The sequence below is a fragment of the Rhododendron vialii genome, chromosome 9a (genome assembly GCF_030253575.1).
Source record: "Rhododendron vialii isolate Sample 1 chromosome 9a, ASM3025357v1".
In the NCBI taxonomy this organism is placed as follows: Eukaryota; Viridiplantae; Streptophyta; class Magnoliopsida; order Ericales; family Ericaceae; genus Rhododendron; species Rhododendron vialii.
Genome location: NC_080565.1, coordinates 7,753,401 through 7,778,917, shown reverse-complemented (window position 1 = coordinate 7,778,917; position 25,517 = coordinate 7,753,401). Strand labels below are relative to the sequence as shown.

At 38.8% G+C, this 25,517-nt stretch overlaps 1 long non-coding RNA gene across 1 annotated transcript; it reads right to left on the bottom strand.

Moving 5' to 3' along the window:
• Nucleotides 1-22,030: 22,030 nt before the first annotated feature.
• Nucleotides 22,031-25,161, bottom strand: LOC131300346 (uncharacterized). The gene is made up of 4 exons (XR_009190930.1): nucleotides 24,700-25,161; nucleotides 24,352-24,467; nucleotides 23,213-24,260; nucleotides 22,031-22,223 (listed from the first exon to the last, which is right to left on the bottom strand). It is a non-coding gene; the product is annotated as an uncharacterized LOC131300346 (long non-coding RNA).
• Between the last annotated feature and the right edge of the window lie 356 nt (nucleotides 25,162-25,517).

The following is a 25,517-nucleotide window of genomic DNA, read 5'->3' as shown; positions in this document are numbered from 1 at the left end:
CGGTCAGAATTACGCACACAACCAACACAACGGTTGTGCAAGTAGCATTTTTGGAATTATGTACCCCTTCACTAGGAATTCCATTAAACAAACGTTCCTGTTGGGTTCGGAGTCTCTCCATGGATTTATAGTTATACAATGTCACTCCCTGGACTGCTCTAAAAACAGACTTGCGGGTGTAATGTCGAATGTCATAAAAGACTTAATTGAAACCATCCCTAGCACCAATTGATTTAAGAGAGATGGTGGAAAAACGGTCCGATAGGTCCCATAGGTTATTTATCAAGAAAAATCATAACTCCAATTTCATGGCCCTTTTGAAAACCAGCATCTTTTCAGTCAATATTTTCCAAATCGTCCCATGTAGTAGCAGTCTGGTCTGACCACCTAATTAGTAGTTATGGACATCTTACCACCCTAATCAATAAAGGCATAAGTTCGCACATGGTTTTTCACCTCTCATTGTTAGGTTAATTTTCATAGTACTAATCAAGGCCCCCAAAGTCACCTACCTATTATGATTGATCTCCTTTATTACATAAGTAATTAAATCTCACATCCTGTTTTCAAAGGGTCAAATAATACAGCATTACACTTTAACAACAAATAAGAAAATTATATCTGCAACAAAATAGGTAATATGTAGGTAGTTGGATATAAAGGAGTCCCATCGGAAACGATTTTTGCATTCACCATTTATGCTATTGCACAGTTGCACTCATTTTCTTGTTTCTATTCACCTGAAATAACAAAATTTTCCTTCAGATGTGAAAAATGAATTAAGAATTACAGATAGTAGTTTGGTAATTTCACATGAGAAATGATGAAAATAGAATACAGAGGGTAAAACGGAAGTACGAAATCATTTTCCTTTTGTTTGTGCGAAAACCATGTTGTTTTGCAGCTGCTAGCTTGTTGCCGGTTAGTACTGCAACTAGGTACACTTCCACCTGCTGTAGCATACTTCTTTCATTCATAATTACATGGGTCTATGATTGGTATAATTTAACTTCAAATCTTGCTATAGTTTTCAAAATAAGCTGGCTGAACGTGCGTTTTTGTCGGGCAATCATATAGTACCGCATTGAATTCAAAGCGGCATCATAATTAGGCGTTGTTGAGAAATTTGGTTCCCTTGGGTCGACTCATCCTTTCCGCAAAGTTCAAAGAAAAAAGAAAGACAATTACAATGAAGTTTAATTTTTTTGGATATTGTGAAGTTTTATGGGAACTAAGGATCGATGCTATGCTTCTTTGAATATACCTCTCTCCTATGGCACATAGAGCACCCTGTTGTTTCATCTTTTTTCATTAGATTACCATGCATCCATGGATAACATATTTTGCAAGCAAATGGTTCTTGAAAGGGGGAGGATCCTCTCAAGATAACTTATGTGCAGCGGAGTTCAATCAATATTGGTTCCATAATATACTTGGACAAATTTGTTTTGATCCAGGGTACTGATATATATCAAGATAAATGGATTCTGAAATACTATTGCTCGGAATTCGATCAACTTGATTTTTAGTACGGTTATATGTCTTTTTAGAATTTTGAAAAGAACCGTCCCGATCATCAAGGTTGGTCAGAAAGGGCCTTTCTTGAAGCTCTTCCTTGTTCATGTAGTTTAATTTAAGCTTAAGGGCCCTTCTTGAAAGCTGAAAGTACCATCATCATGTAATTTAATTGCAACTAATGCAAGCATTCGAAGTAGCAATGCATTGCTTTCTTTTCTTTTCTTTTCCTTTCCATCTTTCTTCTTTACTTCTTATATAATGTTTGTGGGAATTCGTAAGTGGAAATTCTCCCCCCTGGCTTCAAGATTCTCTCCACGAGGATAGCGGCCTCCCCTGAGGTAGTGGTCTTATTTTTTGGCAATGTAAACTCTTCTAAACTTTGGCAAAAAAAGAGAAAGAAAACCCTGCTAGTAATTGAAGCAGGGTTACACATGCCCGATCACTGAACTAACCCATCAACGTTTGTTGAGTATCTTTATTGGTTAATGTTTAGGCTGTACGTTTGTAACAAATTAAATATTCACAATTGACAAAAATAAATGATGAACCACTGTCGGCATAACTTCTTTTTTAAGACCAACTAGTCTGGGGTTTTAGCTACCGTCCACTATCGGAGATCCGATTTAGTAGGGACAAATCCTTGGATTGGCCAGCACAGGAACTGATAACACGCAGGTAAGAATCAAACCCAGGTCAAAGGCTTTCTAAAGCGTCAGATGACTACCACGGTGCCATTTTCTGGGAGTTATTGTCGGTATAACCTTTCAGTAAACCCTTTTTGAATAAATCGCATTCGTTGCTGAGCTAGTGCCTATAGCTCAACAACATCTAGGCGTGTGAAACTTTAATTTTCCATAAGCAATATATATAATTCCAATAAGATAAGGTAAAATAATCTAGTTTCATGGAGATTGGATAGTTTGGCTCCAAAAAGTAAGAAATATTCCCACTACTTTTTCAAGTACCAAAAGGGTTGGCACGTAGTTGCTCCCTCAAACAAGCGGCTGTTTATTCAAAATATTTTCCAAAGGAGGGTTCCGAGAAACCTAACGTTATCGGTTATGTTGAGGATATAAATAATAAAGTTACCCATCTCTCTAACAGCTTAAGCTTTTAGATGAGTTGGTGGTTAATGATCTAATATGGTATCAGAGCAGACACTAGATCCTGGGATTGAAACTCACCGCCTACCTAATGATTAAAATTTACACATGTTTAGTCCGCTTATGGAGGAGAGTCTGGCTACACGTGAGGGGTATGAGGCCCTGTCGGGGTTGATTCCGGACTAGTTGCTGCTTCGTTTATTGATCCGGGCAACTTTATTATTTATATCCTCAACAGGTTATACGGTCATATACTAATTGATATCGGATAGTGTTGATTCTTATGGTCGAAAATGCACACAAGTAATAATGGTACTGGAAGTTCGAAATCTCGTTACGTAACAGCCGATAAGATACGTAATGACCTATTTAAACCCTGGTCCAAAGGCACTAATAGCATAACTAATTACTTGGGATTTGAGGTGAGTTACGTTCACGATATTGTCAAAACGGTATTTTCGATATTTTTGTCAAAAATACCCGTTATTCAAAAAAATTCATTTATCTTAACTTTGTTGTTTGAATGGTATTTTTAATGGAAACAAGTGGTATTGTGACTCCTATCTGAAGACAAAAAATATAGCTTCAAACTCACCCTTTTTCTATTTCTAAGGATCATAGAGAGGCTGTCAGTTCTTTTGAAGTCCAAATTTGATTAGCTTACTTTGAGGAAACAGAGAGGAAGTCTTGTTTTCTTGACAACATATAATACCTTGCTTCTGCTTTTCATGAACTGAAACAAATGATGATCTCAATTGTCTAATGATAAAGTAGTTCGGGGAATAAGCAAATTAAAGGACAGTCTGTGAGAAAACGTAAGTGAAAAGTAGGACAGGAAGTGCAATGGAATCATGACTGGAAAACTAATCTGAAGATGATGACCAGGCACTATTTGACAAAGTCCCCTGCCATTTATGTGGGAAGCTGGGGGCTGCTGTAAGCAAACATAGCAACGTGCTACAGAGTTTAACTCTTCCCTGAAAGAGTTTTTTTAAAATTCAGACCGTCCAAAATGTGCGCTGTTACTGTGTTTTGCTCACAATAGCCCCCTTCCATTGATGTGGGGTGCGTTGGTTTTCACCTTAGTAAAGTAAAGCTCCACCAGTCGCACTAAACGGGGTTTCAGCAAGAGCACCGGTAAGACTGCAATGGGGTCAGCTATCCTCCATACCTCGGGTATCTAACTCCTCTTTCGACCGTTGATCTCGAACATTTCGCGAAGAAGAATATAAGGGTAAGAAAATAAGCTTGATTGAATAGCTCGTATAAAATGAACATTTTAAGTAAAACATTATGTTTTGTTGTCCATTTCATACAAGTAATTCATATATCTATCAATATACAATCAAGCTGAGTTTTCTAAACAAGTATTGTTTTTTGCGGAATGTTCGAGATCAACGGTTTAGATTATTAATGCGGATTCGATATGGACCCGCCAAAAGAAAATATGGAGGGGTGTGATGGATTGAGGTAGGGAGAGGAGCTGGCCCCAACCGAAAGAAATTTACTCTAGTGGGTGGTTTGCCAGAATCTCTCTTTGTAGCTTAAGCCAGTGACTAAGGGGACGTTTGCCAGCAAGAGATGGAAGGTGGACATAATATCTCACTAGATAGACATCCGATTACTCATATCCTTTGTTTTCATCTATATATATAGACGATGGATATAATATTTTCCGGATTGTATATCAGCCCGTGGCCGGATATAGTAATCCCTAGAGTACCCCTAATTCTTTTTTGAAAACCTTTCATAAGCATATACAAAATGATTTAAACCTTTCTTTCATCCTCCATCTATTTTATGGGTATTTTTCCAAAAACATGGTATCACTCCACTTATTCTCATGTCATATAGTCGTTTCAATTACAATTACAAAAGATAATTATCACATTTTGCTTTTTCACGAATATATATATTTTTTTATAGGTAACCTCCATTTTCGTTAAACCATATTAATTTCGGTTAACTCAAAGTCCAACTCCTGGCTTCGTCACTGAATTCTGGCCTAAATTTCTACAAAATCTTCTTGGAAGAAGTATTTCTTCTTTGTTTTTTTTAACGTTCTTGGAAGAAGTAAAGAAAATGAATCTATACTCTCTCTCTCTCTTGGAAAAGGATGTTTTTGGAAACTATGCCCATGACTTCTAAACAAGATTTATAAGTTAGGGGCTCTTAACTTTAACGTTGGGGTGGGTTTTTTTTATTGAAAGAAGAACAAATGTATGTAGTCCACGGTGGTCCGGGCGTCCACGAGGCCGCCCGTGCCGACAAGGATACGCGTAGTATGTTCACGTGGAGTCGGTTAACATCCCCCTTGTGTGTTAATAAATTTGGAACCCCATTCAAAATTGAGATTGCAATAGGGAACTACACCGGCCACCTAATCTCTTTGAGATTGTGAAGGTTGTTTTGGCCCACAAATTAAAGTCTATTTCATGCCAATCAATTTTCACATTCATCTTGTAGTTTTGACCCTGATAATCGGGTTGAAATGTCCTCACCGGTTTACGCGCAGTACTGTAATTAAATTTGGGATCATGAAGCTAACGACTGAATAAACTTTAAGTGCTACATAAGGGTGGCAACAGGTTGGTTTGGCCCAGGTTTTTGCCAAATCCGAACCGAACTTGAATTTGCAACTAAAACTGAACCGACACCTGACATGTTTTGTACGATACACGTAGTCACATAGACTGCAGCCGTGACTGATGAAGCTCGATATAGTTTGATTTTTCTCTGAAACCGGTTTTTATGTGTGTATATATTGGCTATTTATGCGCGCGCGCGTGTATATATATATAGTTAGTTAGGATTCGGGTTCAGATTTTCGTGCGAATATTGTATAAAATCGAATCGAACCGAAACCCACAAGTGGTTTCAAAATTAAAAATCAAAACCAAACCCGTGATTGAAAATGGGGTAAAAACATCCCAATTGATGCGAATAGTGGATTACATTCGAGTATCTATGGGTTAGGATGAGATTGCCACCCCTAGAACTGCCCCAAGTGTACTTTAATAAAGAGATAAGAGTTAAAGTTCCGAGCTCGGGGATAAGCCTAGCTCTCATTGTTGTCATCATACTTCCACTCAACAAAGCCTCTTGGGTTACCTTCTATTTATATATACTAGAAGTCAGGGCACACGTGATGCGTATGCAAGTCAAATTTTGTAAAGATGCTTGATCAAATTTTCATAAACAAAATCCTATTTGCACATGCATCACGTGTGCTCCGGCCTCTAATTTGAAATTAAAGCAGACTGAAGAAATTTCATGTTTTTTTTTATTGTTCGATAATGAGGGCACTTTGAAGAAATTTCAGGGTTTTTTTTCATCCCAACTTCTATACTTCAATTACCCATAAAGAAAGGGAAAAAATTAAGAAGGAAATAAACAGAGAAAGTAGATATTAGTTTGTAGGAAAACAAACATGGAATAAAAGAATAAAAGAATTGTAGACTAACCAAGAAATGTGAAATTCCGTGGGCAGTGTTCCTAATGTAGTAAACTGAAATATAAGAAGCAATGACATCCTATAAAGTAAAAAACTAAAGTACCTTTGCAACTTGTGGTTTGTACGCCAAATTAGACGATTTTGATGGCAGTTAATAGTGGAATCACCTACACCCAATAAAATTAGATTAAACCAATTGATGTGAATTAGATAAAGTAAAAGAAGTACCAAAAGTGGACTGTTTTGTACCTGAGTAAAAGAGGAGTCCACAGATTTTGCAGGCATGAAAGTGGAGTATAAGGTAAATTTCAGGGGGAAAAAAGGTCGAAGAACAGAGAAAGAGAAAGGTATTCTTGTTTCAAAAAAAGAGAAAGGTATTTGGTGGAGTGGGAGGAGACGTAGTGGGGGAAAACTTCTGGTAGCAATTGGGGAGGAGAGCAGAGAAAGTTGTGCACGTAGTGGGGTGATGACTGTTTTTAGGTGGTTTTTTTGTTTGTGTTAAAATGTCCAATATATCCTCACAATTGTATTGCGTTTTTTTTTTTTTTTTTTGTCTTAGGAGGGTATTTATGGAAAAGGAAAATACATGACAGTGAGACACCAAACTGGTGCTCCCCTTTATATATTAGAATAGATTTTACATATATGTGACTCGATGGAGGTTTGATAATTATAATACTCCTCCTATCTTACTTCGAAACATAGGCTATGCTCACCCGAAAGAGTTGTGCGAGAGTAGTACTATAGGCAAGAAGAGGTGCATTAAGCTATTTGTATGCTTCTTGGGATGATTAATTTCCATTGGCCTTGGAATGAGCAGGGTCATCATTCCAATATTGTATAAGACATCCTTTGACATAATTTAAAGATAGCCTTCTAGCAAAGCCTATAGAGTTATATTAACAATGTTCAACCATGGGCCATGGCATCCAAAAATGATAAACCAATTGGCTCACTACTTGTGTATAACACGTACTCCCACAAGTATAAATTTCTAAGTCCGCCATTGCTTGAAAATAGAAAAGAAAAGAGTTTTCGTTTATGATGTAGGCGTGGTGATGGTCAAATACCCTCCGACACCCAAGTCAGATAGCTTGGAGAGAAGATATGAGAATTAGGGTTTCTAGATAGTACATCTAACATAGCTAGTGCCATCGTTCCATTGGCCTAAAGAGTTTCTCAACTGGCTTTCCTTAAAATGGTGAAATCGCACAAAATTTTCCATGTGTGGGCATGATAAGACTCAATAACTTGTTGATCAATCACCTGGACCAAATGGCATGTCCTCATTATGGATCATGCTTGATGACCAGGCTCCTTTAGATGTCTTGATTGAATTGACCTACGAGGTTTGGTCTATCTGTTCTAGTCTTACTGGTTTAGTCTCGCTTGCCTGATTTGATCGTTTCGAATGAGCAGTCAACACCTAGTGGGGTGAACCATACTTGGACGTCTGAGTCAAATGTTTATCCTATGATACGATACATTCGTATTGGGGGTGGTGGGGGACCGTCCCCTAGACAGCTTGTGAGAAGGCCAACTCGGAGGTTATGTAGCCACAACTGCTTGGTCTAGGCTTACTTGTCTCGTCTGATTTGATCGTTTCGAACAAGTAGTCAACATCTAGTGAAGTGAATCGTGAACATCTAAGTCAAATGTTTATCCTATATATGGGGGTGTTGGGGGACTGTCCCATAGCCTGCTTGTGCGAAGGCCAACTTGGGGGTAATGTAGCCACAGCCAAGCCACTCTTTAGGGTAGGTAAAATGGCAACACAAAATCTTCCTCTCTTCTCATTGCTCCTTTAATTAAAAACTCTCTTGTAAAGTCATGTAGTAGTATTATACTTCTTGGTTGTACTTTCACTCACTACTAACTTAAGTATATTGCAAAAAGCTAAAAATAGTTTTGAATCCACGCCGCTAGACCAACAAAAGCACCCTAAAGTAGGAATTAAATTAGGACACCCCCACGCTTCCAAGAAGTACCAACTACACTTTTCACTTGATAACTTCATCATTCATAATCATGACTTCATCTCTCTTTTTCTTTTGCTACTCTTTTTTTTTTTTTTTTGCCTTAATTTGTTTGCATTTTAGTGGGCATGCACATTTTAGTACCCTCGTTTTCGTCCTCACACACACTTTCACTTGACCCACTCACTTTGATTCCCCACAAGGACATTTGATAGTTCGTAGCCAAATTTTGGCTACTTCGACCTCACAAAAAATCTCTAAATTGTCCAAACTTACTTCAAATGTATCTTACTAGGAGATCATAAGTTCAAATCTCCCCACCTGCGTGTAGGTATTCTTTTCTTAGAGGGCTTTTCATTTCTTTCTTTGTTTTTATCTTATAATAGGCTTATTCCTTGTATTGGTTGAGTTGTTGGGCTTGATTATTTTGTGGACTCTCGCAATTAATGTAGTATCTCAAGTTTGTACTTCGTATATGATATAAGTGATCTCTTCTATCTATTGACAAAAAAAACTTCAAATGCATACAAATTTTAAGCATTCTCTTCTTTCTGAAAGTGGATAATATTATGAATGCGGCAATCATGCATCGTTTTCAAAATATAATAAGTCTTTGAGACCAATTGTAAAACATAATTATATTTATCAGTATATCTTCACCTTACAATTTAATTTTTTTTTCCCGATTAGCGAAGAAAAAATAACTCCCACATGGATTTAATTTTTGACTCCACTAACTAAAAATCCTAGCTCCGTCCTTGCTTACAGATACATCCATATACATACATTGACCACCATACATAAACAAAAAAGAGTTCGTGGATGACACAATATAGATCAAAGATCCAAACAAAAAATTATAAAATATGAATGGAGTGAGCACTGTAAATGATGAACTCAGAATATTCATAAAGGATGAGACCCTCAACTGCATTTGGAATCCATGGGCCACGAAGTACAGGAGAGACCCACAACCTATAAGCTCTATGGCTGTTTATTGATACTTCCAAAAGAACCCAAGGCAAGATTAATACCCAATCTTTGGGTGGTTTTTCTCTGGATTGCGAATGGTGTTGTGCACATCTAAATTGTCCGTCTCGGCAATCAATAGTTCGGATTGTTCGGTGTTGTGCATAATCTCAACCGTCCAATTGTCTCGGCAATCCTAACCATGGATTGCTGAGACAGACAGTCCGGATGTACACAACACTGTGCACTTTTTCTCTCTAAAGTAAATAAATTTGATTCAATAATTTGATCTTTTGTTACAAATTAGTGTGCACGTATAATATTTATATATTTATTTATGTACTCATTGTAGTCATTTCCGCTCTTTCAAAAGAGGCGTGTGAGTCACACATCCTGTTAACTTGAATGAAAATAAATGCAGAATGGTAATTAGTGGATCCTATAGTACTTAGCTCCTATCTTCTTGGTCACTAATAAGTGAATAAAACCTAGAATAATGTTGGACAGAATCAAAAGTAGTACTAGGCTCAACTCATGATTAGAAGGGGGCCCCAATCAATGGTTTAATCAATCCTTGAGCAACTTATTTTTGATTATTTTCACTAAAATAGGCACACTCATTGCATCCACACAACTTCCAAAAAGTTTAATGAGAGATAGATTTAAGAAATTCATTGAAAGAGATAACCACATGGAAACATGAAAGAACTGCGGCGGAATAAATTAGAAAATAAAAAAAAGTTATACTGTAATTAATAAGCTAGGCCTCTTACATATATATATCTATCATGCCAAACCCACATTTTCGGGAAAAAAAACGTCTTCTCTTTTGCGAACCTTCCTTGTGATTGGTCGTTTGTCTTGGTCAACAAAATTCGCATATAATATTTTCCGTAAGAGCATCTCCAACCAAGGATGTCAAATCTGACATGACATACCAAGTGAAAGAATTGACACATGAAACAACTCTAACCAAAATGTTAAATGCTTATGTGGCAATTTTACATTGATTTCAAAATTTATCTTTCACTATCTCCAAAACTTTCCAAAATAATAAGTTTGACAGGATGGTTGGAGTGGATGTCTTATAGATGTCAATTTTAACATGTCCAATTTACCACGTAAGCTTTCAAAAAACTTTGGCAACCTCAAATTTGAAGCCAAAGTTGGAGATGCGTTAAGGTGTGTTCCGAGATGAATCCTCCTACCCTCACACAGCTAGGCTCCACGTAGTTGTGTGAGGGAAGGACCATTCCTCCTGAAGCATCTAATATTTTTGCTTATGTGAATACATTTTACACAATGAGGGACCGTAGGGCTGCAACCGAAAGAACAATCGAACTGGTCCAAACCGAACCTAACCATACATTTTGGCACGGATCTATGGATTAATGGTCCACTCTTAGTCACATAGTGAGTGTGCACGTGTGTGAACGCATTTTTTAAAAATATATCAAAGTAGTAAAATTTACAATAGATGAAGGATTATACGTTATTTTGCACTGGGGAGCGGAACCGCGAACTGAACTGGAACCAAACCGTTGTTCGCAAAGTGTTTGTAAGACTGACATGGGTGATCCGTAAAACTTTTGGTCTGAAAACAGTCCTCAATTTCTTGAAACATCAAGTAACGGTCCAATTTTACAGGTTCCTATCAAACTGGAACAATTTGGACCGTGTGCACTCTTAAGGGCCGCAAAAATATTAATGAGTTACTAAGCACATTTCAAGTTCATCTACTTCAAGGTTCAACTCTTCTAAGGTGGTGTTCCAACTGCGCAGTAAAAGGAAGTTTTGAAAAAGAAGGTTTTTCAAGCTCAAAAATCACGTGTTTACGCAAATAATTTTCTTACCAATATGAATATTGTTTGATAGATCTCATCGAGATCTTGTAAACGGTGCAAAAAAAATTAAAAAATTATTTTTTATTTTCATTATATTTGAGCTTGAAAAATCTTCTTTTTTCAAAACTTCTTTTTACTGCACAGTTGGAACACCACCTAACCCTCTCTAACTAACTAACAAAATATTTTATCAAGTTTTTGCCTCTCCTAAAAGTAAAAGTGGCCGCATTTACTTTCCAAAATTTTGTCACTATTGTACGGCTTTAACCAAATTTGACCCCTATAAAATAACAAAATTATCTTGACCCCTATAAAATAACAAAATTATCTCAAGCACCCAACTAAGTTATGAAGTTGCCCCTTGAATCACTCGAAACCACAAATGTTTTGCGTATGTGAAACATCGAGATTTCTTCTTGACCTCTTTTGTCCTAACTGATACAAAAAATAAAAAGATTTCTTCTTGACCTCTTCAGTCGTATTCGTGTTGTGCAATTTCGGGTTTCGTGTCAAAACACCCATTAACCCTAATTAAGGAAGCCTCAAGCCGCCGCCCCCATCTCCCTCCTTCCCCTCCCCCCATGGTTTTACGCCCCAACGGGTGACGGAAGAGAGGGATTTCTCCCCCTTGTAAGGTTTTTCCATATCCCGATCCTAGATCTCGGAGGTTTCCTCTCTTTTTCCCTTCACCTTGTCCTCCTCCCCAAATCACCATCTACCGCTCCTCCGCTGCCTCTTTCGTTGTGCAGTTCGATGGCAGTTGGAGGTAGTGCCTTGTAGATCGTGGTCGCCGGAGGCGTCCTCCCCCGCCAAAGTGGGAGATCTAGGTTAATGGATGAAGTCTGCTCCGATATGGCGGACTTCGTCTGGTTTCGTTACCAGTTTTTCTCTTCTTTTTCTAGTTCTCTTCTTTGGTGTCCCTGTGTGGATTTCTTCCTATTTGTGAGGCTTCTATCACCCGTGTGTGAGTGTACAGTTCTTTGTAGTGCTCCATCTATATAAAGTGGTGGGTTTTGTTGGAGTTGGGTGTAATTTTTAGACTGAGTCCCATCTTGTTGGATTTTGATCTCTTATTTACGGATGGAGTTTTCTCTTGATGTATTGTTTCTTGCATCTATAATCCCTCTGTTATCGTTTTGGTAAAAAAAAACACCTGCTTAAAATTGTGCCTTGTCTGAATTGAGACTTTTAAGACCCTTATCTATTTTTTAAGCATGTATATAAAAATTACATACTTGCCAATGTTGTTCACGAACTACTTTTTAAATTCAATAACAAAAATAAGACATTTTCAATACTATCATCTCAGAGAAATGATAAAAACAACCAAATCACAACATTAAAAATGCCTTAAGCCACAACTAGACATAGGTCTCAAAATTAAATAGTGAATTATATAATAATATGCCTCCTTGTCTTTCCATAATTAAATTGATATTTTCCTATACAAGTTAACCAACTATGAGTTTGAAAATCAAATCTTCTAGTACTAATTACGAAATTCAAAAGAATCTAAACTAATTGTGCCGTGTCGTGTTTGAATCGTGTCGTTTTGGGTTAACTTGTCGACACAGGAAATTAAACAGTTATCTGTGTCATTATCGAGTTACGTGAGTCAAATCTGTGTTCAACCCATTTAATTTTTGTCTAGGCGGGTCGTGTCATATTTGTGTCCGTATTAAAAAAAAAAAAAACCCAAACCCTCTAACTTCGTGTCCGGAATTCCCACCCCTAGTTTCTTCAATGGCGCTGCCCGACCAGACAATCGAAACCAACTGGGTCTAGCTTAGTTGGCCAAAACTCTTGTATCTTAATAGAAGGTCAAGAGTTTGAGTACTCTCCCCACCTGCATGTAAGTGTTCTTCCTTTAGAGGGTTTTTCCTTTCTTTCTTTGTTTCTACCCTATAATGGGCTTATTTATTGTATTGGTTGAGTTATTGGGCTTGGTTATCTTATGAATTCTCATAATTGATGTAGTGTTCCGGGTTTGTACTCTGTACTTCATATCTGATGTAAAATGATCTTTTCTATCGATTGAAAAAAAAAAAATAGGCAATCGATTTTCATATACTGCCAGTTAACTTCGGTGGAGACAACAGTTAATTTATGTGTTAAGCTTGCTTTATTTTGTATGCAATAGCTTTGTTTTGTGATATTGTTTTATCATGGCTCACAGTGTCTATGTTGTTTCTTGTAACTTCAATATGTTACACAAAATGTTTACAATCGAGAATCCAGAGTACGAATAATATAACATTTACATATGAACAGAATTACAACATAATGAAATTACAAAGACTGAAATGCAAACCGAAATACAGAATGGATTCGTGAACCGAAACCCCTGTTTCACACGGTGTCCTTAAAACAGATTCACCGCCTACCGAAGGGTTTTGAGGTTACTCGGCGTCTGTCTCCCAGGATTGATCTGGCTCAGACCACGAACGTCGGAACACCACCGAAGAACGTCTTAGCGAACTAACTCAGCGTCTGTCTCTCTCTCACAATGTATCAGAATGCTAGTAGACTTTTGTGTGAATTGTGTTGAACTATGCTGTGAAATGCTCCTTATATAGGCAAAACTTGACCCTTGTAATGCTACTTGGCCTTCAATTCGTGGAGTAAATGGCAGAATGAATGGGGAAAAAACCCCCACAATGAATAGAGGAATAACCCCCACAATGAATAGAGGTAACCCCCACCATGAATATAGGGAAGTAATGGACCCCCAATCCATTCAATTTCCCAACAGTCCCCCACATGAATGGACTTGGGACCAGACCTAATGCAGACGCTGGAGAGAGAGCACAACGGATAATCCCTGCATAGGATAGGTAGCTTTTGGCCTTGAACCTTCCCTTGTGAAAGCCCATCGGTTTTACTGGCTGACCAGTGAACGTAATGTCTTGAACTGTTCTGCCGTTGATGTAAACCGAGTCAATAGACTTCATACAAGAGCTTTTCCTAACGCAATTTAGTTCTCACTATTGGGTTCATTTCGGCCATGACACCCCTTCCTGGTTCTGCAAGTATTCTCTCGAGAATTTTGCCTTTTGAATTCCCATAGAAGCGGCCCCACTTCATACTCACATAGGTGACCTTCTTATAAAGGGTATCCTGCTATACCCCGCCTGGCATTCCAGTGCATAAGAGTCATTAAAAGCTAATGCTTAACCCGTTTCCATTTGCAGGTATCACTGTTCACACCATAGGAATAGGTAGGAGAGCATATCTCCTCAGTGATCATTCTCTGTTACTTGCAAGTAGGTTGTCCCATTGAACCTAGATCTTGGGATCTCCAGTCAGCTAGGATAGGTTTTCCTTCACGATAACTTGAGCGTAATAGGCGTTAGCCCCATTCCCCTTGATGCATTATTAACCAGCTCTCGGTTTAACCCTTTGGTTAACGGATCCGCAATATTGTCCTTTGATTTCACATAGTCAAGAGTGACAATCCCACTAGAGAGCATTTGTTTAATGGTATTATGTCTACGTCGTATATGTCTAGACTTACCATTATACATGTTACTCCGTGGCCTTCCAATAGCCGATTGACTATCGCAATGAATGCATACTGTAGGCACAGGTTTTGGCCATCTTGGAATATCCTCTACAAAATGGCGTAGCCATTTTGCCTCTTCAGTTGCTTTATCTAAAGCAATGAATTCTGATTCCATTGTTGAATGTGCTATACATGTCTGTTTCGAAGATTTCCAAGAGACTGCTGCACCACCAAGTGTAAAGACATATCCACTCGTGGATTTTGAGTCTTTCACGTCTGATATCCAATTTGCATCAGTGTACCCTTCTAGTACTGCCGGATATTTGGTATAGTGCAGTCCCAGATCACGAGTATACCTCAAATAGCGTAGCACTCTAACTATCGCCTTCCAGTGATCAAGCCCTGGATTACTCGTGTATCTACTCAATCGACTCACCGAGTGTGCTATATCAGGTCTTGTACAACTCATTAAGTACATAAGACTCCCGATTATCCGGGAATACTCCAATTGAGACACATCTTCCCCCACATTCTTGGATAAGTGGAGGCTTAAATCCATAGGGGTACGTGCTATCTCTGTACCAGACTTGTCAAACCTCTCAAGAATCTTATCAACATAACGAGACTGAGACAAAGCGAGTCCATCAGATGTTCTAGTGATCTTGACCCCCAGAATTACATCTGCAAGGCCCATATCTTTCATGTCGAATTTAGTGTTCAACATGTTCTTAGTAGACTTGATCATCTTATCATTACTACCTACAATGAGCATGTCATCAACGTAAAGACATAAAATCACGTAGCCATCGGCTGTGTCTTTGACATATACACACTTGTCACATTCGTTGATTTTGAAACCACTTAACAACATAGCATTGTCAAATTTCTCATGCCATTATTTCGGTGCTTGCTTTAGACCATACAAAGATCTAACAAGTTTACAGACTTTCCCCTCTTATCCTGGCGCAGAAAAACCCTCAGGTTGTTCCATGTAGATTTCCACATCTAAGTCGCCATTCAAAAAAGCTGTCTTGACATCCATCTGATGTATCTTAAGATTTCGCAGTGCAGCAATCGCAATGATCATTCAGATGGATGTTATCCTGGAAACAGGTGAGTAAGTATCAAAGTAATCTAGGCCTTCTTTTTGTCTGTATCCTTTGATAACAAGCCTAGCTTTGTACTTATCAATTGACCCATCTGCTTTCATCTTCCTTTTGAAGATCCATTTGTAGCTGAGAGGCTTACTGCCTTGTGGCTAATCCACTAGTTCCCATGTATGGTTTTGCAGTATGAAGTCAATCTCACTCTTAATGGCCTCTTTCCACAAAGGACCCTCAAGGCAGCTTACAGCTTCCTGGTACGTCCGAGGCTCATTTTCTACCAAATACGTTAGAAAATCTGGACCAAAAGATGTTGATGTTCTAGCTCGCTTGCTACGTCGTGGTTCAACATCAACTTCCTCTCCTTGGCCTCGTCTGCTTTCATTAGCCGGATGCAAGGTCTGTTTAGCAGAACTTGACTCTCTAATGGATCTATAAGGGAATATGTGTTCAAAAAACACTACATTCCTTGACTCCATGAGAGTATTCTTGTGAATATCTTGTATATCTGACTCTTACACAAGAAATCGATAGGCACTACTATCGTCTGCATAACCGATGAACACACAATCAACGGTTTTAGGGCCTATCTTTTCCTTCTTAGGAGGAGGTATCGCCACCTTCGCTAGACAATCCCATATTCGTAAGAATTTATAGGTAGGCTTTCTACCCTTAAACAATTCATGCGGGGTTTTACCAACATCTTTCCGAGGTATTTTATTGAGGATGTAATTGGCAGTGAGAATAGCATCTCCCCACATGTTCTGAGGCAACCCAGAATTGATCAACATTGCGTTCATCATATCCTTCAATGTACGATTCTTGTGCTCAGCAATTCCGTTAGTTTGAGGCGAATAAGTTACCGTGGTTTCATAGATAATCTCGTGTTAGGCACAGAATTCTCCAAACGGTGACTGAAATTCACCACCACGATCGCTTCTGACCACCTTAATCTTTTTGCTCAGTTGATTCTCAACCTGAGTCTTGTAATGGACAAATTTGTCCAGGGCTTCATCCTTACTTTTCAGCAAATACACATAGCAAAATCGAGTGCTATCATCGATAAAAGTAATGAAATACTTGTTACCGGCCCGAGTTTGGACATATTTCAGATCACTCACATCAGTGTGGATTAAACCCAAAGGTTCTATGTTTCTTTCTATTGCTTTGAAAGATGCTTTCGGCATTTTTGCCTCTACACAAGTCTCACACTTGTGTTTCTTATTGAATTGGAAAGCTGGAATATGGTTCAAGTTAATTAATCTACGCATAGAATCATAATTAACATGACATAGTCTACCATGCCACAAAAAGGAAGACTCAAGCACATAAGCAACATGGGATTTCTTTTTATTGATAGTAGGGATAACAGTCATTACATTCATTTTAAAGAGACCATCGGTCATGTAACCTTTCCCTACATACATTCCAGCTTTAGTTAGAGTGACCCTATCTGCCTCGAAAACCAAGCGGAAGCCGTGCTTGCTCAACAGCGAACCAGAAACCAAATTCTTACGAATATCTGACACGAACAGCACATTATTCAGAGTCAACTCTTTTCCTGAAGTCATCTTTAGGACCACTTTCCCCTGCCCCGCAACATCCGAGGTAGCTGAATTCCCCATAAATAGCTTTTCACCATTAGCAACCGGCTCGAAGGTAGTGAACAACTGCCTGTCACAATAGATATAACATGTAGCCCCAGTGTCTACCCACCATTCTTGCGGGTTTGAACCAACCATGTTCACTTCAGATACCATAGCCGAAAGGTTGATATCGGACACTCCTGCCTCCACCTGAGCCAAGTGGGCCTAGGTGCGAGGGTTAGGTGGCTTCTTACACTCCGAAGCTTTATGCCCAAACTTGTTGCAGTTGAAGCATGTACCCTGAAACTTCTCTTTTTGTTTCTTGGCAACACCACCTCTCGGTCCCAGATTGACACTCTTGTCCTTTTGTTTACCAGCTTGCTTGTCAGACCGCTTGTCAGAACACCTGTCATTCTGGTTTTTCCTCACACCATTGACCATGTTCCATCATATTTGCCTTGGCCATGTAGGAGGGCTTTGCACTCCTATCCATACCCCGATTCTCCTCTTCAATACGGAGCTTGATGAAAAGAGCCTCCAAGGTCATCTCCTTATTCTTGAACATGAGATAGCTCTTGAATTCTTTCCATGCTGGGGGTAGCTTGTGGATGGCCGCAACCACCTGGAATGCTTCACTCAGAATCATCCCTTCAGTCCTGATCTAGTTGAGCAGGAGTTGCAGCTCTTGGACTTGGACTGCCACAGACTTGGAGTCCACCATCATATAATCAAGGAACCGGCCCACAACAAGCTTTTTGGACCTAACACCCTCGATCTTGTATTTCCTTTCCAAGGAATCCCACAACTCCTTTGCCGACGGAGCCTCGCCATATACAGAATACAGCGAATCATTTAGAGCATTCATAATATAATTCTTGCACATGTAGTCATGCTCTTTCCATCTGGCCACATCAATTCGCTTCTGAGTGTTGGGATTGTCCTCAGCAATAACAGGTGCTTCCTCAATAAGCCACTTTGCCAAGTTCAAGGTGGTGAGATAGAACAACATCTTTTGTTGCCACCTTTTGAAGTCGACCCCAACAAATTTGCTCGGCCTCTCCACGTGAGACATTGGAACATTGGGAATCCCAGGAATAGGAGCATGAGTTGGAATAGCACCACTACCATTTCCATTTCCGCTGACACTACTAGTTTCTTTGTCTTTGCCGGTGGCGGTAGTTTTTCCTTGCTCAATTGTTATATTTTCTTGAAATTAGGAATAACCACATATAAGAGAACAAATCTCAATCTCAAAATGACAAGCTATACAAGCATAGATTAACAATCTATCAAATAAGCAAAGTTTGACATCTCCACAATACCAAGTAACCTGGGGGTCTTGGGGGCAGTGCCCCCGGGCGGGAGTCTGAGGGCTGGCCCTCAGCTGGGATCGATCCAAACATAGCACAAAAAGCCGAATTCAGCCCACCACTGGCTGATCATAATGCCACGTACACAGACTGCTTCCACCGAGCAGATCACAGAACTGATTATGGCCGAGCAGTGTCACGGCAGAAACCGAGTAGACTGCTCCAGAGGCCGATCAAACCAACAGATTAGGGCCGAGCAGTGTCACGGTAGAAACCGAGTAGACTGCTCCAAAGGCCATACACCATTGAACCACGGCCAAGCCGCGCACGACTGCCTTAGGCCGAAGCCTTTCTGTTCCCAACGAGGCCGAAGCCAAACAAGTTTGCAAATGATTTCTTTAAACATCGAGCAATCTGTCAGATTATTCCATAATCGCAGGCACCAGTGATTAATCCACTAAGGAAACTAATCTGTCACCAAATTGTTCTTGCAACCCAAATGTTAGTCCCAAACAGAATACGTTTTCTGGAAATCCGATTGTCGATCAAACGATCAAAATCTGTCTTAAGCTTGTTACACAAAATGTTTACAATCGGGAATCCAGAGTACGAATTATATAACATTTACGTATGAATAGAATTACAACATAATGAAATTACAAAGACTGAAATGCAAACCGAAATACAGAATGGATTCATGAACCAAAACCCCTGTTTCACACGGTGTCCTTAAAACAGATTCACCGCCTACCGAAGGGTGTTGAGGTTACTCGGCGTCTGTCTCCCAGGATTGATCCGGCTCGGACCACGAACGTCGGAACACCACCGAAGAACGTCTTGGCGAACTAACTCAGCGTCTGTCTTTCTCTCACAATGTATCAGAATGACTTTTGTGTGAATTGTGTTGAACTACGTTGTGAAATGCTCCTTATATAGGCAGAACTTGACCCTTGTAATGCTGCCTGGCCTTCAATTCGTGGAGTAAATGGCAGAATGAATGGGGAAAAAACCCCTACAATGAATAGAGGAATAACCCCCACAATGAATAGAGGTAACCCCCACCATGAATATGGGAAAGTAATGGACCCCCAATCCATTCAATTTCCCAACACAATATTATGAATGACTTTCTTGTCATTCTTTGAAAAATTTCATATCCATGTAAATATTTAATGTACTATTTTTAAATGAGATGTTTGGCATTGGCCTGCATATCATTTAAGCAAAAAATCAAATAAGACATGTGTTACTTACCAAATAATCAACAAAAGGGTTTTGTTAACCCCAAAGGGTTGGCCTAGTGGTCGGGACCTAAGAGGTTTGCTCCCTCGTAGGTCTCAGCTTCGAAACCTTAGGTGTTATCAACTCCTTTGAGGCAAGTCCATACGAAGTTTTGCTCTGGCTTTAATAGGAAACCCTGCAAGTGGGCGGTGGGATTAGTCTCTTAGAATTAGTCGAGGTGCAAAAAAGCTAGATCGGACACCTGAGTTGTAGTGTTTTAAGTTAGTAAGTATCGTTTTGAATTTGATCAAGGCTGTCCCTGACACCTTGGGATCCTAAGTCGAATTTCAAGGTTAGGGCCCTTACATACTACTAGGTTCTCCATTCGTGCAAGGCATGAATGCCATGCCCATCGAAGGGAAAAAATTATGTTTGAGGGCAGTAATTTTGTGGGATTTTAACCGTATAGTTGAAACTGTAAGAAGTAGTTGGTAATAGTTACAAAGGCACAATACATGCATTGATTAAAACAAATATTAGCACTTGCATAAACTTAACTACTATAGCAGGTCTTTTGCAGTTGTACATATAAACCTATAATCTGCACTTTGCATATGTGAGACATGTAATCCTTTTGCTTTTTAAGTGACTAAGTAGTTGAGGAAATGTTTCCTAAAACCCCATAGAAGGCGATCAGACAAACAAATGTAGTTGAAAACAACATAGGGTCAAAAGGGGGAGAAGGTTGCGAAGGGTGGCTTTGAATTTGAGATTATAAACTACAGTGGTAATGATATCAATTCGATACAAGAATTTCATATGCCATGTTAAATATGAGGATTGCATGAATTAGTGCACGTATCAAGGTTCTCTGGATATCACAGGACACGATGCCCTCGACAGATCTGAATGGAAAACAAGAATTCATATAGCCGACCCCATTTGATTGGGACTCAAGGCTTAGTTTGGTTTGATATAGTTACATAGCACTATGGTCTAACCATTGGGACATGATGCTTAACCCATGAGAGAATATTATGATATACATTTCCTAACTTCACTACTGTTAAAGAAATGGGATCCATTTTTTGGGTTGGGAAATGTGAGGACCTGTGGCAGAGTAGACTAATTGGTGATCTCTCAATGCAGCAACTGTTTTTGCTCCAATGCTGACAAACCCCTTTTCCTTTCCTATTAAAATACACATCTCAGCCTTAACCTATTTCCTCTTATAATACAATTGTCTTCATTCTTTCTTCCTTCTCAATTAGCTCATCATGTTCTCGCCACAAGGATATCTTAGTTTAAATTATGTCCAACACTAAGCTACTTACGTAATAGGTGTAGAAGAAGCCAAGAGGCCTTTGGCCCAATGGCATTAGGAGTGCACTTAGGGGCGAAAGTAGGTCTGGAGTTCAACTCAATTTCCAAGGTGCTAATTCAACAATCTAACAAATACTAACTTTTGCCAAGCAACAAAAAAAAATGCAAAAAAAGAAACCGGTAAGCAACCCTCTCCCTCGTCGTCAAGAACAAAAAGTTCCCCATGTTCAAATGGAGACATGGTACCAACATAGGTGTTCAGGTCAGGATCTGCAATTATATCATACGGTTACTGCATTGCAAAAGGAATAAATACCAACCACTCTTCACATAATTTCCACAATGATTAAGAATAAACAACATTAAATCTGAAAAGAAAATTAAGTAAACCAACAAGATACTTGAAGGAAGAAGAAAAAGTCTCAGGAATTTGGATTGGTTAAGAGCTGTCTTTTTCATGGATTGGACCCCTAGCAAGAGATGCTCATTCTATCTCGGCCAGAGAAGTAAGTGTTTGTTCACCTAGAGGGTTGACAGAACCTTGTTCATTGTTTAATGTGATCCTTCGGGATGATGTTATCTGCTATGACAGCACAATGAGGAATGTCTGTAGTAATTCAAAGGAATTGATTTCCACACTCTCCTTTTAGCCATCCACACTCATTTTTTTGTCTTTATCCATAAATTTATCAAAAGGACTGTGCAATGGTCCAAGGCTCAATTACATTTGCAAGCATTTTATACATGGGCAGCCAAAAGGATGTCTCATAGATCCAGGAAAAGGACTACTTGCTAACGTAAGGTGTGACCTGAACATCGATCCCAAAATAGTCCTTACAAAATTCAAGAGCAGCCAGCAACTTGAATTCAGGTGTAGATGATCAATGGTTGCCTTAAAACTTGGTAAGTGGATATGCAATTGTAAATTCACAATGCACACTGCACAGGGTTGCAAATCCATTTCTGCTTACCAGTCAATATTTTATAATCAGATGTGTAATACTTAGAGCAATGTGGTCGTGAGTCATTATGATTACCAAAACCATAAATTAGCAAAATATAGCCCATGGAAAGAAAAGAAAGAAAGAAAGAAGGAAACTCGATCTTGGAAAATATTTGGAAGGGAAAAAGGAGAAAACATAAACCGTTATACTACAACCTCTGTTTGAAAAAATTATAACTCAATATCGAAATAAATACCTAAAATATATTACACCGGACAGGATATGAATGCCACAATACTACATTTACCAAGAACTCTGTGCAAAAAGGGCATTTATCAAGTAGTCTATAGCATGCTAGCAACCAACTTATCTTTCACTAAAGAGGATTTTACACATGTCCATTTCACCAAAGTAAAATCAGTTAGAGTGCAACTTGATACAATCTTGTAGATTCAATATAGTTTTACAGGAAAGATTACAATTTATCTCTATAAACCTTTTTGAATTTCAAGACATAACAGTAGATCAAGGGTTGAAAATAAACAAATACCGAGACCATTGAAAAACTAACTAAAATTTTAAATAGGCATTTGTATTTCCCGACTAAATAAATTAAGCTACGAACAAGGAATAATCAAAATGAACATTCTACTAATATATGCAATTTTCAAAAATATACCCTAAATCCAAATCCTATTTGCAAAGAAATGAATAAACACAAACGAATACCTGGCAATCAGAATGATTCGAACGGAAGATCAGACCCAACCATGTTGATTCACGACTGCATTTCTGGCACATAGAGCAGTCCAATTTAGTAACTGTCAGTTCATTTTCGATAACTGAATGTAGAAATGAGGTTTGCAGTTTAAAACCCAAAACGAAAAATCAAAACCCAAGCTAAAAATCAAAGCCTTCGCTGGTATTTGGAAAACGTTATTATAGACCTGAAAAACGCCGCTAAGACCTATGCCAACGCTTTAGGCAGGCGCTGACTTTGCGGCCATCGGTGTATCTTTGTGACACTTTGAAAACGTCTGCATTAATTACAACCGGCGCTTCTGAACACGCCTTTTATTTTCCTTACCACTAACGTTACCAATGACGGCCCGTAAAAATGGTGCCGTGCTGACAGCATTTGACAATGTCTCTCCCAAAAGCGCCAGCCCATTAATTACACCTCTTCTTGCTCACCGTTGGTAACAGGTGTAAACACCATTAAATATATGAACAACCAAATTATGTAACTACTGGTACTCCTTCAGATTGAAATTTTGGCCACCAACACAGTTTTCCAATAAATCAATCAACCACGAAAGTATGCAAATGACAATTAATACTCCTTTCGTGAATTTACACACAGCAACACCATTTTTATGATATTCAATAAAATACACCAAAACAAGTTCTACTGCAATACAAATGCTAGTAATAAACAAAATAACTTAATTCAATGTCTCAAAAGATCATCAAATATTTTCCTGTGGGCCAAAAAGCAAATGCACGGTTCAAAAAAAAAAACCTCAAACTTCCGTAACCATTACTCTTAAATACCAACTAAACATTGAAACTTAAGTTAGCTCGAAAGTTGCTTGTGAGGTTAACCCAGATATCCGGTATTTCCTATGAATATTCCCACAGTGTGTAACTTCAACTTTCACACCTCTCAATGCTTTCTCGATCTAATACAACACAACAAAAAGCCAACTATCCAGATAAATGACCCCATTCATCAAATTTAGCTACACATAACATAAGCTGCATGAAATGTCCTCTATAGAGATTCCATTTGAGGAAATAATTGTGCTTAATGAAAAAAAACAGATCAATCTTTAACTTAAACATAAACACGAAGAGAGAGCGACAAAACGAAGAAGAAGAAAGAAAGATGGAAAGAAAGCAATTAGAAACCAAAGCAGATATTCATGGACAAAAGGAGGCACACGAAACAGAATGTAGCCAAAGACTTGAAAATATATAAGTGCGGATACACATTCATGGACAAAAGGAGGTACACCCAAACGTGAAATGCCACCATCAGGGTTCCAATTACCATACATCCATGTGGGGCCTCTTATTTGCCTTTGTGTGCATTGGATTGAAGTAGAATTTATGCTCATCAAATAAAGGCTACACTAATCCATTTCTTATAGTTAAAAACTTTTGGTTATTCATGTAATCAGGATTAACCACGCAATCAGCAGAATATATAGTAAAGTCAAGTAACCTATTGATTCATGCATCCAAACATTCAGGACCATCAAAGTTTCACAGGAAATTAAGAAATATCTCAAGTTTGGGGTTTCTTTGTCCTAATAATCAAAAGAGGAAGCTGCACAAAGTTTATTTGAGAACTCACCAAAGCATCAGTTTCTTAGTCGAAGAGAAGAATCCAATATCTGTATTTCTGCATTTGGTAAAACAAAATCAACATCATCATTCCTTTAAACTACTGATCTGTCATAATTTCATATCCCAAAAGATTAAGAAAATACAACCTTCAAGTGCAGTTTCTAACAAGAAAACTTACCACAAGCTTTAAGTGAGATTTCAAAATCGGCAAGCTGGAACCAAAATTAGTAGAAATCGCTCTCTTCACTTTCTTCATCATTGTCTAATCCATAACAAAACAAAAGAAAGGCTTTGAGTATAACCAAATGAACTTATATTTCTAGCGAAACATACAACCAACTTGAGAACTTACCAATTGCGATTTCATAGCGGAGGAGCAGAAGCGGAAATCAGTAGATCGTTAAGAAAAGAAAATTCCTTATCCAAATCAGCTGATCTATGTACAAAATCATACCAAAACAAAAAGCCCTAACAAAATTCCTAAGAAATCTTACCAAGAAATAAGCCCTAAAAATTGATTTATTTGGAAGCCGAACATCGTTGAATGGAAGAGAAATCGGTAAAATCAACAATCATCAGAATCTCGAGTCGAGACACAGGTCGTTGAATTCTTCGATTCAATCTGAACATCGTTGAGTTCTTCGATTCGATCTGAAGAGAATGAGAAGAGAACAGAATCTCGAATGAGTCTAACAAAGCAAAAACAGAGAGAGAGAGAGAGAGAGAGAGAGAGAGAGCAGAGGAGATACGCGATTTGGTCTCGGATGCCCGTTCGTGCGGAAGGCGGAGAGGACGCCGGGGTAGCAGAGGGCGGTAGATTGGACGATGGAGAGGAGCTGGTCGTGGGTGAAGGAGGAGAGGAGGGAGTGGGCGTCGTCGGGGGTGAGTTGGGGGGCGGTGGCGAGGAGGTCCGGTTGTTGGCCGTTGCTGTTGTTGTCCCAGGAGTTTTGCGGAAGGAGGGTGAGTTTGTGAGATTTTAATTGGAAAGCGGTAGGAGAGAGAGAGAATCTGTGGCACTTTATTAAACTCCAAGCAAACTGTAAATTGTTCGAAATTGAGGGGCAAAATTGTAACCAGACTTTGGCATGCTTGGTCAATTGGTAGAATGGCCGAAATTAAAGGGCATAGTAGTCCCAAATTGAAAGATGGACCTCCGAAAAACTCCTCCTTTATATATAGGAGGAGGATTACGAGCGAAAAGAAAAAAGGCCATAAATCAATCTAAATAATAAAAAAATACATGCTGTTAAAAAAAATAATTAAAAACACATATAATAAGGACTAAAGGAAGAATTTCAAAGGTTATAGGCAG